Source organism: Bombus pyrosoma, linkage group LG5 (genome assembly GCF_014825855.1).
Source record: "Bombus pyrosoma isolate SC7728 linkage group LG5, ASM1482585v1, whole genome shotgun sequence".
NCBI classification, from domain to species: Eukaryota; Metazoa; Arthropoda; class Insecta; order Hymenoptera; family Apidae; genus Bombus; species Bombus pyrosoma.
In genome coordinates, this window is record NC_057774.1 from 8,538,411 (window position 1) to 8,556,346 (window position 17,936).

Sequence of the window (17,936 nt, forward strand, 5' to 3'; positions counted from 1 at the left end):
TAACAATAAAAGAAAGGCAGCTGACTTTTATGAATTTATTTTTTTCTTTCTTTTTTGTGGACCAACTATGAGCCATATGGGATTAGATCTTTTTGGGACGCGGATAGCCTTAAGGTAGAAATTAATTCTTTTATTTCGGTTCTTCTTATTCGTTCGTTGTGTGTATTATACACAAGTTCTCATTTCAAGTAGTCGTCTTTGACCATTGAGCTTTCACCTTGATGTAACCATTGTCACGGTCATCCGAAAGTAAAAGTTAAGAAATTTACTTTTTTCGGCAGATGAGTTCAATTTATATCGTTTAAAGGAGATATCATAAATAAATGATGAAATCAAGGTTTGAGGTTCGGTTCTTGGAGAAATTCGTAATAGAGGGAATTGATTAATCGATTGGTCTTTCGTTTATCGCCAGTTTAAAAAGTTATTAAACGTGACAGTCTTGATAGTTAATAAACCATTAGAAAACATTTTCATGAATACTTTTTATGCTTTTTATGCCACATTTACATGCCAAAAAGGTCTAGTTCATCAAGTGAAAGTAAAAAAAATCACTTGCTTTCGCCGAAAGATTTTTTTTCTTAAACCTCCTATCTTCGTTTAACGTTGTAACGAATTTGAAATTCCATCGAAATTCTCCCAATGGTCGCCGAGCGTATAGTCGTTGAACAGACGTTAAATCAACGTTTTATCGACATATCCAACAAAGGAATGATAAGCAGGAAAATCAAAGAAACACACCGAAGCGATAATCGTAACAACTACTAGGACAAACAAAAAGTTGCGTTAGATCGGCAAAGAGGAAGATTGTAAAAGGAAAAACGGGGGAAACGGAGCAACATTCACAGTGGTTTATCTCGAGAACGAAACTCTCGCAGAATTTTCGTTTCACCACGCGCTCACAGACCGCGTAATTGCTGAATTATCTCGTACAATTAATCTTTGCTTTCTTTCTCGAAATTCCAATTCATCGGGCACGCACCGAAAGTTCTACTTACGTCTGCCTGCAATTGAATTTAGACCCGATCCTGTCGATAACATATCCTTAGAGTTTATTATGGCTTATCGATGGTAACAAGATAAACGATTTTCACCGCGAAAAAATGTCGGTGAAAGTCGAGAGCGATCCAGTGTTCTGATAATAGAGATTGCGGTCGAAATTCATGGTTAAGTAACTGTACATCACGTGGAAGTATTAGGTTGTCGGAAAAATGTCTTTCTTTCGCAAACGTGTTTCTTACGACAGTGCACCTTCGTACAAACGTGAAACCAAGTCTGTGAAATACCGTGGTCGGGAAATTCGAGAAAATAATATAAAAGAAAAAACGTTGTGCGTCTGTTATTTCCCCATAAAACGAAAGAAACTTTTCGGACAACCTAATAGATAGGGTAAGCTACGCTACGACGAACTACCTTACAACCGGTAGATGCTACAACGCGCAAAGATGCCGCAACGAATACGAAGAAATATCCGCCACTCTGCCTTCGTTACAACTGTAAAGAGACGTTAACAGACGATGCGAATCTCTTTGAATCTCTCTTTCTCTCGATTAACGGTATCCAGCGTGTAGAAGATACTTAAACAGCGTAAAAAGTCGTGAATAGCGCTATAAACCAGCTTGGTGGAAGATGAACGAGTATCGGATGTCACGGTGAGGAGACGAGATTTGTTTATGGGAAGGTTGGCTAACGCGATTGCCTCGCCATTTTATTATTCGTGTTGAAGAAATAGATTTCATATTATTTTTACCATTCGTTTCTTTTAGATCATATTGCATTCTTCCATTGTTCAAATCGTTGTACTAACGATAGCCTTGTTTTCAACTATCAACCTGAGACGAATTATACCTGAATACATTGCGTTTCAATGTATGCTACGACTAACGTTGTTGGAGAACCAATTCCGTTCGTTCTAACATATCTTACGATATACTAATGACTATTGATAAGGATTTATTGATATATCGATGGTATAATACTTATTGGTATGTTGGTAATATTGTTCACATGCCGATAAAGCGAATAAAAGGCGTGAAGAGACTGTAAATACTTATTACATTGGTCACTTACCTTTTTATTCTGTTTGCTCTGACTTATCTTTATCTCGTTAACTTACGTTACAAAGAGTTTGCATTATTTTAGAAAATAATGTTTCACCGAAAGAATAAGTTGTTGGCAGAGATACATATTTAAGATGCGTCGAATGAAATATATTCAAATTATTGCAACGTTGCTATCGCGCCATTGTATAAAATGAAGTATGGAAATCATTTTAATAAACCTGCGTTTATCAGAACTCGCACGAGAATTTCCATAGTAAGAATCAACCGCTTTTTTTCCACTGTTTATTATACCTCGTTCTCATAATAGGAGTTCGTGTTTAGATAAGCGAGTTGAATCGGCACAAGATTAATCGGCCGAACTAGCATTTAACTAAAATTTCGTTCCGACAAATGGACTTCTAGTGTAGCTCGTTATCGTTTCATCGTTTGAATTTTCGGACAAGGCACGCCTCACTTGTTACATTTCACCTGGTGATAACATTTCGATATCATCGATATTCGAGCCAAACCGATCAACCCGGTTGTGATAAATCATTCTGTTTTTTAAACGGTTAGATGTCGACCTATTAATCGAGAAAGACTAATCAACTCCTCGCTCATGTAATAATTTTCCTATCTAAAGATTCTCTATTTTTCCATATATAGTTTGATTTTCCCCGTGCGTAAATTATATCATTTTTACATTTTCAACGACTCCGATCCCACACTGACCTAAGTGAATTAAATTCATCTTCGCTATTAATTTTTAATGTCGTAATTGTAGAAGCTTTTCATTGAGAAATGACTCGGTCCAAATTAGCTAATCATTCACATAGTAATTGCCTTGTTTAAAGATTCTCTATTTTTCCACGTATAGTTTGGTTTTCCCCACGCGTAAGTTATATCATTTTTACATTTTCAACGACTCCGATTCCACACTGACCTAAGTGAATTAAATTCATCTTCGCTATTAATTTTTAATGTCGTAATCGTAGAAGCTTCTAATTGAAAAATGACTCGGTCTATAGTTAATCGTATGCTCCGATAACAAAGTATAGTAGCTTTTAAAATATCGAGTGACTCGGTTTCATTTTTAGACGGTTGAAATATTGATAGCGTACCATAGTGTTGGCTAGCAGCGCCTTTACGCGGAAGCTCAGATCGATCGTTTGAGGAACGACTAATCGGAGCAGACGACCGTGTAGATCATGATCCAAAGCCGAAGGTCTTCGTCGATCCTAGGCGCTAAAGCATCGCCTATGCAACCTTACTCACTGCGAATTGCATTGACTTACTTTCTTAAAGTGGCACAGATGCCAGACTTGATCGATCGCTTCGCGCGCCCGCGCACCAGCTCAACTTTAATTGACATTCTTCTCGTGAGATTTATCCGCGCCCGCGGATTTTCCAACGATCGGACGATCTATAGTCTCTTCGACAAACTATACAAAGTGTCTGGTGCGGAGTGTCAGAGATTTCCACGCGCTCATAAAAGTTCAAAGGCGCAAAAATATATGAAATAGCAAACAGTAAAGTACTCGTTGTAATATTTAGCACGTGAAATAAATCTCTGCTTAGATTCCATATTTTTAATCGTATTCGCAAGTGATTAATGAGCTTCCATAGGAAACTAGTTGTCGTATGATATATAGCGGTTGTTATCGGTTTTTCAGAACTTTTTCGACGATTGTCGGTAACTTTTTACAATAGTTATTATTCAAGTTAGTTCGTTATCGAATGCCGATTTTATTTGATTGGAACGAATTCAGTGGAACTTTATTTCAACGAAAATTCCATCGAATTTGATTATCCGAAGGCAAACCCGTATTATACGAACTTCAGTTGTATAAATTGTTTGTCCTCCGACTGGTTCAAATAAATGGAGTTCCGCTGCTGTAGTAAAGGCATCGATGCTACCACGTTCTGTCCTGGTTTGTTTGACCAGCGAATCTATCGATATAAATCTAACGTGACATAATCGGTAGATCCAGGTCTTAAATTAAAAGCGAAGTCGTCGTTGTTTCCTTTCGAGCTTTCAATAAAGTTTCTAAGGATATTCGTCTATTTGTTTTATATTTGTAGGAAATAATAACAGCGATGAACTTACGAGACACTCGGTATAGATGTTGACGGTCGTTATTTTTACAGCTAACTTTCGTTCTTAGATTATAATACGGCTATTTTTAACGCGAACAGGCGAACGAGGTAAATTTATGCCGGTTAAGTTACTAGCATACGTTGCGATATTTAACGAGTAAGTTGATAAAGTTCGCCAAGCTGCGCTTAATTGAAACACGAGGCTGCTTAGAAGGTATATAACGTATTGGACGTTGAAAATTAAGATTAAATAGGTCGAAAGTTCCTTCCTTCCTTTTCTTTATCCCTGGGAAATATAATCTCTTTCATGGTATAGTTTAAGGCGTCCATATAATATTAATTATAACATTAATTGTTACATTTTTGTTACTTTGAAACAAGCACTTTATATATCTACAGTATGCGTATTATACGAAACATTTTGAAATTTCACGAACACCATAAGTAGACACAACTGTCATATTTGTTCAGAATAAAATCAATTTAAGCACGTATAGAGGAATTGCGAGTGTTAAGAAAATTTTGTATATACAGAGCGGCCGAATAATTATGCATAAGCAAGCACGAAGCGATTCTTTATGAAAAAATAAAAAGAAAGTACAGTACAAAAATCTGTTTGTTACATAACGTTTCGTTCTCGAGAAAATCGGGTTTGAATCTGTTTCAAGTATACCTGGACATGGCTAATTCCTGATTGAACAGAAGTAGATAATCGACAGGACGTTATTCCACGTGCGAAAATAAGTCGAAAACGTGGAATAAAGTTTGTACGCAAGACGCTTTGTTTCTGAAAAAAGAAAAACAATTTTGAAAATTGATCGTACTTGGCCAATTTCTAATTAAACATCTGCGAACTATATTTCCTTTAAAACGAAGCTTTAAACGGACAAACCTTCTATTGATCGTTTGCTCGTGTCCAGTCGATGATTGTTCAAGCTTAATTCACAAATTTCCAAATTTAAAAAATCCCTTGAAAACGAGACATGTGAAGAATCCTTTATCCTGTGCTTTCTCCTTATTTTCTCATAAGAGATCGTCTCACGCGTACATGTTATTCGGCCACATCCCGTGTAACACATTCATAAAAATTTTCGAAATACTTTCGTGTACCTCACACACACAAACACATATATACATACTATTACATTATTCTGTAGTACATTACACTATATACACATATATATAAAACATCCCAAGTATAGTTTGTATTTGTTATAACAGCCATTAGACGAAACAGATCTCTGCTGGGGGTCCATTCTTTCGGTTTTATTGGTAAAAATGCGAGTTTGCTTAAATATCCGCGGGCTAAAGGTAACCAAGAAAAAATACCAAAGAGCGACAGTACTCGGAACATGGTAGTCAGAATTCCACGTTTAATCCAACTCGAGCAACATAATAATTTAGGTTGCCGATTATACATCGTTGAATTATTCATTCAACGTTAAACATTATTTACGAGCAACGCGTCAGCCCCATAATCCGAGAGACACTTTTATCTCGGAATTTGCATTCGAAGCAAGAATTAAAGTTCCCATACTTTCTCTCTGTATCCATCCGTTTGTTTCGCCTGGTTAGTTTTACAACGTCGTATCGATTCGTGCGAGGTTTAACGGTCCGCTCGTTTTTCCTATTCCGTTTCCACCAAAAGACAAAACACATCCGTGTCTACGTATATCGAGCGAAGATCAGCATCGCCAGAAAAAGCGTATACTTTAGATCGGCTACCGATCTAAATATTGACAGCTTGTTCGGTTCGTTAAATCCAGCTTTTTAACTACTTGCTTATTAAATTTAATCAGCATAGCTGTTGCCGTGATAAATGTCGTACCATGGCTAGAAGCGAACCAAGTTTTCAGCCTTTCTCTAATTAAAGTTCTCTGTCTAAAGATTTAGATTCATTCGTTGTTGGTTATGTACGTGGACTGCAAATTTTTACGGCTTTCTAGGAAATACGAGAGTGTAAATCGCACAGAATGCACGTGATATGAAAGATTATATGAAATTTGCAAACTACCATACTTTCTGTTATATTTGGTAGGTAAAATAATTTTCTATCGGGTCTCTGTACAATTACTCTTAAACAATTACTCTTTCCACTACGGCCTGACAAGATCATCTCTAATGTTGCTCTCTGTCCGTCCGTTTGGGAAATGAGCGTCTCTCAAAAATGACTGTCCGTCCATTTGGAAAATGAGCGTCTCTCAAAATGGCTGTCCATAAAACAAAGAAAGTCGCGCTGTTCGTGAAACAGAGGAAGTCCCTATCACCCTTGACCTCTCTAGGGAGTTTACATATATATATATATATAAGAAGATTATTTAGCAATCGAGTTAGAAAAATTTATCAAATGTCCAACTGGACAAATTGTAAAGTAAAAATTAAATAATAAAACAAAAAACAAAAAAAAATGCTATGGGTTTCGCTCCTATGGAAGGGGTGTCGCCGTGGATGTTGCCGGGCCTCAGGTCAGAGATGGCCATGCTGTTACTATTTTCTGACACTGGGACACTCTTTACGTTGTCGTTTCGATGGCCTGCGGGATGTTCGTTAGACCCCCTTGGCTTTTTTATCGCTAATTTATGGCTCCGTGACAAGCGAGCAAAAATCGCTTCGCGTTCAACCGGCCGATCGCGATCGACCTGTTGGCCATTCCTGTAACACGGTATAACGCAACGCTGCGTCACCGTTTTAACGATCATCGTCGAGAAGGACCGTAACCCATCCATACGTGTCACGAAAAACAGCGGGTGAATTCCGGAGGAAGTTTCGTACTGTTCCAATATTTTCGACGCTCCGATAAAAGGTAAACGCGGTAGAACGTGCTCGCAATTCGTTATTCGGCCCTCCACCCTCGCGCCGCCTTTATGTACGTAACCCTATCGAACATTCCACACGGACAACCAGCGAAACGATAGCACATAACGAGAGGAAATTCGATCAACGAAACGAATGGAAATTCAAAACGAAGGTTTCCGTGATTAAGTTCCTGTTAACGTTTCATTAAAGAGCCGCGATATTGACGGTAATTTGAGCACGGGTTGAGATAGTACGGCGATGAACACGAGGCGCGGCAGAAACAGAGCGAATGGTACGAGTCGCAGGAAGCGGCGATCACGTGGAAAATTTAAACGCACAACGCCGTTCTGACACAGTGCCTGGGAGCACTTTATTAAACGCAGAATCCATGTCCGCCGCGAAAGACTAACCCAAATACCCGTGTACCACGAAACACTAATAACACTTGCCGTGTATACTCGCGTGCCTTTAATGGCCGGCGTGGATTTGCTAAATGACAGTCGCTCGAATTCCCGGCCAGTCGCTTGGAAATTTATCTAATTACTGGGATAGCGCGGCCGTGCCACCGGGATCGACCCAACGGTTCTGGAATTTGTCAGGCTACGTTTTCAAAATGGGTTCGTTCTACGGTCGCGGTTTTTGTGGAAATTTATTCGTTAAGGTATTCGTTACACGGCAAAATCCTTGAGGAGTAGGACGAACGCACTGCTGGAGCACTGCAAAGTCGTATATTCTCCGCACGTGTCTGATAACGAGATTCTGTCGGTAAGGTGAGCGCTTCTTTCCTCGAAAGAAGATTCTTCCAATTATTTTACCCGATGTGTCAGTTCTTCGACAAGTTTGCAAGAAATTAATGGAAAAGTCATCTTTGCAGCGGCTGATTCGTATGGATTACGCGTTGAAACATTCTGCTTTGAAGACGAGTACACGCGTATCTGCAGTTGGATAAGATTCTCTAAAAATTCAATCACGTGAACATTTCGAAGAAATTGTAAGACAGTCGATCTGTGCTTGCAAGTCCTTGATACCACGTTGTTCCGGCCATTCTCGACCCAGTTGTATTTTCCCAACGTTGGAACGTACCTCGTGTTTGAACAGAACGTGAGAAACTGTTTCTCTCTTCAATTTTGTTACGCATTCTCTTAGAGTATTAGAAATATCGTTTGCTAGAACGAACGAGATTGAACTGCAGAGATAAAGAATTGCAGAAAGGTTGAAAAGTACATACCGAGTTAGAATTAATCGATAGTGCGGTATCGTGGACAGACTGCGTAAGAAATACCAGGTGAACTATAAACAACGAAGGCGAGAAAGCCTAAGTGCCGACAGGCCGAAAAGGTCGGAAAACTTCAATGGGCCAAGCGGCCTATCAATGTGTCGTCGTGATGTGATGATAATCGCTCACGATTACGGAACACGTACGTGGTGGGGGTATAAGAAAAGACAAAGAAATGCTTAAGCGAGAAAGACGAATTAATTGGCAGTCGTTAACTAAGAGTCGAGTTGTGAGGAGTGGAGAGTTGAGTTGCCGAGTTGTTATGAGTTGTAAACTATTAGTTGTGAGTTGTGAATTATCCATTTAGTTGCCTTAGTTATAGCACATTACTGTCTTTAGTTCACGTTAAATAATCATTGCCTGCTGTTCAATTCATTGTAAATAGATCTATCTATCAATAAACTTATCATTATATGATAGAAATCATTAGAAGCCCTAATTTCTATTAGGTTGTCCGGAAAGTGTCTTTCTGTAACAGACACGTCTTTTACAACGACATTTATACAAACACGAGACCTAATCTGTCGAACGTTGTGATCTTTATTTTGATAGAAGAAAATGGATCATACGTAATTCGATAAAATAATATAAAATGTCGTGCATTCATTATTTCCTTATAAAACTTCCTTAAAGAAACTTTTCGGACGACCTAATAATATTTCTGAATAAATAAATCCTATAATATGTTACAATGAATCAATTGATACTATGTAACTTGAGTTACATTGAGTCAATTTAATGCTTATCTACTTAATAAACATACATAGTTTTCTCATACCTGACGCGACGATTTTCATCGTTCTTTTTAAATTACGTTTTAAATTACGTGATATACATGCGAAAGATTCTGACGAACTATCTTTTGGAACATCTAGTAAGTAAATATTTACCGTCCGCGCGTTTCAATGTTTTTTAATATAATATAGGCCTAATAATACTCCAACAGTGCACAAAATATGCAAACGAAGACAACAATATCATCTGTGTTTTCTTTGGAATATTCAACGATATCGCTTTATTCCCGAGCCGACTGATTCGAAAATAGTAAGATTCGGTTGTGCGTTCCGTAGAATGCTGGGTATTCATGAAATTTCAGATTACTTTGGTCGAGAGACAAAGTAATTTCAGCCACGTAACGCTAACATTCAAGCTTCGTTCGTTCGTATCGCCTGGAATCTCCGAATTTTCCAGCTTCTGTGTATTATACGTCTGCAAAAGAATCGCTGGCTCGGAAATTTCTCTGAACGTCGCGAAACAGACACGCTGTAAAATGAAATATCTTATAGAATTTTGCCGTCTTAACCTAATTAAACGTCCCAACGTTAACTTTCCAGGAATTTGTACTAATTCAATTTCGTATACACGTAGAATCAAGTCTAGTTTCTGGGCCATCGGGCTGAAATACGTACAATTGACCGTAGAACAACACCGGTCTCGACAACACGGATTTTCTTATACGCGCATGTTTTTCTCGGTCAATATTACGAGAGTTTCCGAGAAAACATACGTACTATGCATGTAGTCCGTGTAGTAAACCGTGACTTTGTAACAAACAAGACGACTAACGGAGAGCGTTGGAAAAAGTACGCGAATCACCGTTGCTAAAAGACGATCGGCTAGACAATTCCTGTATTATTATCGCTGTTGTCCCGAGGTCAGTCGTGCGTCGATCATCACGTCGTAATATAAACATAATATATGTATAAATGATATAAGTATATACAGTGACTCACGAAAGTATTCGAACGCTTACATATGCAAACTTGAATGGCCGGTGATCTTGTCACGTAAGCTTGAGGGTTGGATGATAAAATAAAATAGCTGAGTCGTAACACAACTATCAATTTTGCTTTTAGTAAACTTTATTATGAATTCAGCAATCACAATGGAATACACACTGAATTAACGCACATAAATCACGATTCACTCCAACAACCTAGTTACACTGATACGTCAAGTACGCGACTGGTCTAAGGGTAGAAACCGGCAAAGATATGTTGACGTATTCTAAGGATACGGAGTAAGTGAAGTTTCACTGACGATACTGTGTCTGAGGGAAACTAGCGGTGGGTGTGTCTAAGGTATAAGGTACGACAGTCTAAAATACCATACGTGCGATGTCTGACGTTTCACGGGACATTTTCAAGGAATTACGCCAATCCGATCTTCTTATGAAACACGTTCGTTTCGTACGTCCTCGAAGATTTATCAGACCGAAGTTAATTAAAGCTTTCCATCCGCGTCGAATCACAAGCGAAACGATGTCTGGAATCGATCGAGCCGCTGAAGAAAGTCCGGCTAGACGAACGGAGAAATTCTGGATGTATTTCGGCTAGAAAGTTTCGAGGGACAAAAATCAGCAGTTACGAACGTTCCATTGAATCATCGCGAACGAAAGTTGAAAGATTCTGACAATTATTTACGATCAGATATATAAAAATATCTAAGAACAAAAGAAATACTAGAATACTCTTGTTGATCTCTGCACTATATACAAACACGCGTTAGATCAAACGCTTCAAACTTCTGTGGATAAAGATAAATATTTGGGAAAAGGAAAGAATAGAATTTTCGTCAACGAAGAATGATGAAATGGAGGGTAATTATTTAATCATTCAAGAGATGATTGCCGAAATTTAAATAAAATTATTCGTTTTGAAATTAATCTTTCAAAAATAATAAAAATTAAAAATAACACTCTTAGAAATTATTGCTCCAATAGAAGAAATTAAATTCCAACAATAATAGGAGTCAGGATAATCTGAATATCGTCCTGGTATAGCTATTAGTCCTAAAAAGTGTTGTGGAAAGAATGTTATATTAACTGCAATAAATATTATGATAAATTGAATTTTTAATCATTTTTGATTTAGTATTAATCAGCTATTATGTCGTTTACTATCGATACATATGTTAAGCAGAAGTCCGACGACGTTTCTTTCGAAACACCAATTTCGAAACGCGATACAGCAATTTCAATCGTGTCAAAAGTTTCGTGTTACCTGTCGATAAAATACTTGGCTTAATTTGATCATGGAAACTCGACGGTTGATTAATTACCACCTGCAGATCAAAGATCGGTAATTAGTTGAAATCATATTTGCTTTAATAGGGAATTCTATAGCGAAAATTGGTTCTGGAATCTCTTAACCGCTTGTCTCGATAGAAGCAAATTTGTTTGAATTAGCCAAATTTGATGGTTGAGTTGCTCTTTAATTAATATTAACTCGTAGCGTAGCAATTAAAAACGGGAAGTTTTCAAGTTGAAACAAAGCAGAATCACGAATTACTGAATACGGAAAGGAATTAAAGTAAACTGACAAAATGAACGCATATTGAAAATAAAATACAAGGTTGCAGAGATATAAAGATACGGTGAAAATTGTTTCAGGTAAAAGGATAAATTAAACGAAAGAAAAAAGCTGTAGCAAAAGGATAATTTGTAGCGGAGGTAATTAAATTTTTAAAAATATTCATTAACTTGACGCCTTGTATATTGTATCGTAAGTTTCAATCACTTTACAAATATTTTTCTTTTTTTATTTGGAAGTAGTTTACAATCAATTCTCATTGTGAATTATAAGTAAATTATTCTGGCATGGTACTGTAACATGAATAGTAAGTGATTATCGTATATTTGATTCTAGCTGAATCCAATGATTAAATCTAGAGGCTAATGTCTTTTTAGCCTGCGGATCTGATCCGTCGTGTCAAGTAATTGGGTTTTGATGGTTGTTAATTCTTATGTTATATCTATTACTAAATTTGGATATTTCTTTTTTAACTGTAGGTATCTTAAGGTCGCGATGTATTGTTTCGCTGGTAACGTACCAAGGTGCATCTATCAAGGATCTTAGAGTTTTTGATTGGAATCGTTGAAGAATTTCTATGTTGGAATTACTCGCTGTTCCCCATAGTTGGATCCCATGGGTCCAAACACGCTCAAGTTGGAACGTGTGGCAATGAGCCAGTAGAATGGTCACGAATATTAACGTTGTTCTTAATTCTTCGACGAATCAATGAATTTATGGATATGAGAATTTTCTCTCATCTATCTCTTGACGAGAGTCGTACGATACCGGCCAATCTAAATTTCTGTTCTATAACTTGGGCTACGTTTGATAAAGGTCAAATATGGAACAAGTAATTTGTAGTTGCAAATAATTCTTGATAAAAAGGGAAAAGATGTAACTATCTACTTGGTAGGTTTTAACATCTAAGTAATTAGTAATGTTAGTAAGAAACATTTAAATAAAATACAACTTCTAAATAGAAGTGTCCACAAATACCACAAGTAGACTGATCCATATTTTTGTCACGTAGGAGACGCAACGAATCACGAAATTGACAGATCACTGGTGATCTCCTCGCGTTGCAGTTCGAACGTTTCGCAAATAATGTAAAGAATTGAAATTTAAATATATTTAATAGTGAAATTTATTGTACGAATCCAACAATGTGACGGTTCAGAGCGCTAGAACAGAGAGAATGTCGAGAGCTGATTTTAGGAAGGTTGGCTCCTATGGAGCTATGGGTTTGGCTCCTATGGAGAGGGTGTTGCCAGGGCCCAGGTCCGAGATGGCCATGCTGTTACTGTTTTTTGACACTGGAACACTCTTTATGTTGTTGTTTCGGTGGCCTGCGGGATGTTCGTTAGACCTCCTTGGTTTTTCTATCGCTAATTTATGGCTCTGTCACATTTTCTTAGTCTGTACACTACACGTGAGCCAAACCTTTACGTTTGATACATCGCTGCCAATCTTCGTTGAATAATTCCTTGCGAATAACGCACTCAGTGACTTGTTCATCAAACTATAGTTTCCTCTGTGATAAACTACTTTTGTCTTACTTATCTTCTTCTTCTAACTTGCTTTCTCTTTCGAAAGGATTTTAGCTATAGGAAAAATTAAAGAAAATTTGGACGGCTAGTCTTTTACCTTTTCTTTTTTAGATTTTCACCTTTTTTTACTAGTAATTCATCCACGATATTTTTAAGTAATCTAGTCGGTGCTGCGTGACAATCGCGTGGAAAAAGTCTTAGGCTTTGTGCGTAATATACGCGTAAATTAGAAAGACCAGGACATTTGTGTGTGCCTAATAGTCTAGAGACAACGTACGCGATATGACAAAGTTATTTCATTGCCTGAGGAATAAGAAATCAGCTGTGAAAGGTAACTTTTGTTGCGCGGAACGTCAACGTAAACGTTAAACGTCTTAGAACTCTGGCGATACTGAAAAGAAGAGAACGATGCTTAGAACTACAGTACTTTCATTTGGGTTTTAACTTCCCATTGAGGGACACGAAGTTATTGACCTTTTTATTCGTCGTTCGACAGCCTTCGACGAAGATCGAAGAAGTCGAATCTCAAAATGCAAATGTTAACTTTAGGAATTCAGCGGTTCCAGAGTTACGCGTGTGTAAAACTGACCATTTTTAGCGTATTTTACAGACTGGTCTGACGTACTACGATCATATTTCTTCTATCCATCATGTGATTCAACGTTTCTTAACCTGTGGATCCCCGAGCGCCACGAAGTCCGCACACGCGCAGCTTGTTATTATTTTATTTGCTTATAATAGATCTCTTCTCTCAAAAAAGATTGGCGAAAAACAGTCGATGCTTGTTTTAATTATACACATTCACCATAGTGTGGATTTAAATTTTGAGTTAAATCTCGAGCTTTTTTTTTATTATTTAATTTGTACTTTACAATTTGTCCAGCTGGACATTTGGTAAATTTTTCTAACTTAATTGCTAAATAACATGTGGATGGCTACCCCCAGTGGGATACCAGCTTCGAGTTTGACTATTTTATTTCTTTAGCGAAGTCAGTGTGGTGTTTTCTTTTTAATCTTCTTTCTATGTGAGTTTTGCTCGCTTCAGCAGCCAGCTGGTTTCGCTGTGTTGCCGTTCTTTCCTTGTATTTTTCTGCGTACCCGCCGATTTGACCGTTCTTCTGACCGTTGGTATTTTTAAGACTTTGCGTATATCCTCGTTTCTGACATACCATGAGGCGTTGACTATTATTCTCAGTATCCTCGATTGTAGCGACTCTAGATTATTTATGCGGCTCGTTGCTGCTCTCCCCCATAGCGGTATTCCGTACGTCCAGATTTGTTTTATTATCGTCTTATAGATTTTTAGTTTATTTTTATATGATCCGCGCAATTGAACGTGGAACTGAATCTTACTTCGCCTAATACTAGTTTATATTTTTATTATTTTAATAAACGTAACCGTCCGTCTCGCGGCTCCAAGCTAATACTCATGGGCTCATGACTCATGATCCGGCTGCGTTGTGGCCGCCACCCACGTGCATTTGTGTAGAGCCAGCAGCTCCGCTTATTAGCATTAGACGAATGATGGATAGAAGCCAGCATGACGTCAGAGTAACGTGCTCACAGGTGTAAAATACGCTAAAAACCGTGGACTTCGCATACGAGTAACTTTTGAACACCAACAAACATTAAGCGACAGGTAAAGGAGGCAATAATTTTAATTGCAATTTTTTAATTTTCATTCATTTTTATAGCATTGTCTATAGCGCAATTAACTAAGAGTAGGAGCAAGAATTATTTACATTTTTGTCTGTACTGTACGACTCTCCCCTATGTGTAACGCTCTATCGCTTATTGAGCTAATTAATCAGAGAGCCAATGACACGTATCGATGAAAATTGGCTTCGTTTTGCGTCTAAGGAACATCGTGCGTTGCTCTCGAGTACGAAACGCCGACCGAATTCCGAAAATTCCTTTTAGGAGAGCTTAGATTAAAATGTTAACGTGAAATTCATTTCACCGTTGCTTCTGCGTATCCTTTGGGATCGTGGAAATTGCTTTTGGATAATTAATCGAGTTTCCGTTGTATTATGGAAATATTCAACTTTCCGGTATTTCACATGGTGAATTTCCATTCTCTGTTTCACGGACGTCATCGTTTAATTAGATACTCGTTTACTGGTACGAAAGAAACGTAGAAACTAATTAATGGAAGGATCGCAATCGTTCGTAATGAAACAGTCCGATAAACAGAATTCAATTGGTTCGTGTACAAAGCAACTTTGAACGAAAGGTAATTAATTAGGCATCTACGTGATCCATTATTCGTTAAATATACTAATTTCCTTATCTACGTGGATAAACTCTGAGGTTATTAAAAATTACGCGGATTTTTATCGCATTTAAAACGTCCGTGTGCATTCAGCTTATCTATCGTTTTGGAAAAATTCAAGTGCAAGTTAAACGGAATGTCAACTGTAAATATTGCGATCAATTTCTCTATTCGAAAACTTTCTTTCTTCTACAGTACGTTTCATTTGCAATTCTTGCGAAATTGTTATCTTAAAAAGAATTGCATAATTTCTTGTATCTTCCACTTCGAAATCAGTGCACATACTTCGATAAAAGAAATTTCCTTTAAAAGTACAATGTGTTTTCAGATGCTTCAAAGTGTTCCTTTCTTTTTATAGCAATATACAACGTAAATTAGTTTACATTATATATTGTATATACTATTAGTTTCTGTGTACATTACACATATTAACAGCGGATAGCACATCGTAACAGAGGAGAGGAAATTTATACGAAGGCGCGACCAGAGCTGAAGTAACGTTTGCTGAAATAAACCAACATCATGGAATGTAAGCAATATGTAAGCAATATGTGTCACTGTGTATACACTGGATCTTGTTGAACTATTTGTCGCCACCCCAAACGGGTTCGTGGAAATTTTTGCAACTACCACACACCAGTGAAATGAAAAATGCCGGTTGCCTCTCGTTAGAGGATCATAGGAGAATTCACCGAGTTATTGAAAACGACATGGACGTGAAACACATTTTACTTTCACACACAATACATTTTACTTTCGACTGTTTATTCTTTGTTCTTTGATTCGATCGTTCTCTTTTTCTTTCAAATAGATACGCTAGTTTCACGAAAATTTCGTTATAATATTACGAGTTTGGTGTCCAAAAAGATACTACTCATATCGTGCTGTTTTATTACACCGTTCCGTTCATAAATATCGATATGTTCCGTTCGATACAGTGAACTTATGAAAAACGCAAAATACAGCTTTTTAAAAGAGCAAAACATAACACGGGTGATAAATACAGAGAGAGGTTTACTAATTGTCGATAATTTTGGATCTTAATTGCCGAAATAATGCTGAAGGAACACTAAGTTCACATTTAGAATTTATACTATAATAGTCATAGATTTATTTGACAAACGATTTCAAGGATATTCGTCGATACACATTTACGCGCGTCTCAGCACTTTCTTTGTCTCACCTTCTTCCATACCGGACTGTTAACTGCACAGTTTACATTCCCTTGTTTTCGAGATGCTGCGCATACACATACTTGCACACACTCATATTCACATACGTGTATCGCTACTGCGCGGTCAATCCAGTCTAGCACATAAAATTATACATATCTCAATATTAAAACTTATCAATTAAAAGCAGAATGGTCTTTTAGCTTTTCTCGCATTCCGCTGGAAAACAAAAATGTCCCTTTTATCTATCGTCCTGCCTCTACTACATATACCATTCAGTTCTGAAGGGTGTAGCAAGGATCGATATGAACGTGCCAAACAGATAAAGATACGCGCGCTGATAAAAGACACATATTAGAATTAAATAATCGCGCCAAAGGTGACGTGATTGCAACATGGCTGTATGATAGTCAGTCGACTGTGGGACTCGCGTGAGTAGTCGCGGCACTCGCGTCTCGTCTCTCAACCGACGTGTCTTCGCGGCGGAAGTTTTTGATAAACCACGACAAACGATCTGCGATACTGGCGTCGTAAAGTGTGGAGACCAAGGAGGAATCCGATTAACGTTGAGAAATGTAGTGACAGTAACGTCGGAGTTTGTAACGCCGGTTACAAGAGACATTGGCGTGATACGATGACGATGGCCATCGAGAGTTACCTGTTACCTTGAAAAACGCGAAACGCGGACAGACGACTGACTGGGCTGTTTGTCTAGCCGATTTCGTCTCGCCTCGTAACCTAACTAATCGATCCTGGTGTTCTTTATGTGGTTGTATACTGTGTTTGATAAAAGCTATCAGAGTAGCCGAAGTTATTTCGACTGACAGGTTCCCAACGGTATATTTGAACTATTTTCAGTGATTCATTTAATGCTACGTTACGCCGTACGTTGTTTTCAATTTCTACAAGATCACCGATCTTGTTATTTTTCAGGGAAATTTTTGCTCGTAGATTCGCGTCAGTACCTTTGGAAATTTTCTTCTAATTTATTTAACGTTATATTATATCGTTCTTCGTGCTAGAGCTGTCGTAGTCGTGAGAAAGTTTTCATAGAAATTTTCATTCGTAGCTTTAGAGTGGTACGGATGACAGTTCTATGATTTACGTTACATTGTACTTGATAGTAGAACAGTTAACCGGCTAGCTGTCGCGGTCTCTTTGAAAAGCGTGTAAATGTAAAATGTGTGGCAAAATGTATACGATGACGAGTATACTCGTCGGACAGAGAGTACACGTGGCTGTTACAAAATAGAATTAAGTCGTAATGAAACGACTGTTTTATTCTTTAATTTGATTACTGCAATTTACTGCAATTGCTAAATTAAACAACAAATTGTAACTACTTTTCACGCATGACGAGTATACTCGCCGTAACACGAAATACTGCCATTTCTTCATGACCACTGTACTCGTCAAAAACAGCTAACTGGTTGAAGCGCGAAAG

General features: G+C 37.7%; 1 protein-coding gene across 12 annotated transcripts in view; it reads left to right on the forward strand.

The window, feature by feature from the left end:
* The window catches only part of LOC122567592 (TLD domain-containing protein 2), a 278,674-nt gene that overhangs the window by 185,965 nt on the left and 74,773 nt on the right, over window positions 1-17,936 (forward strand). The gene's annotated exons all lie outside the window — the stretch shown is intronic.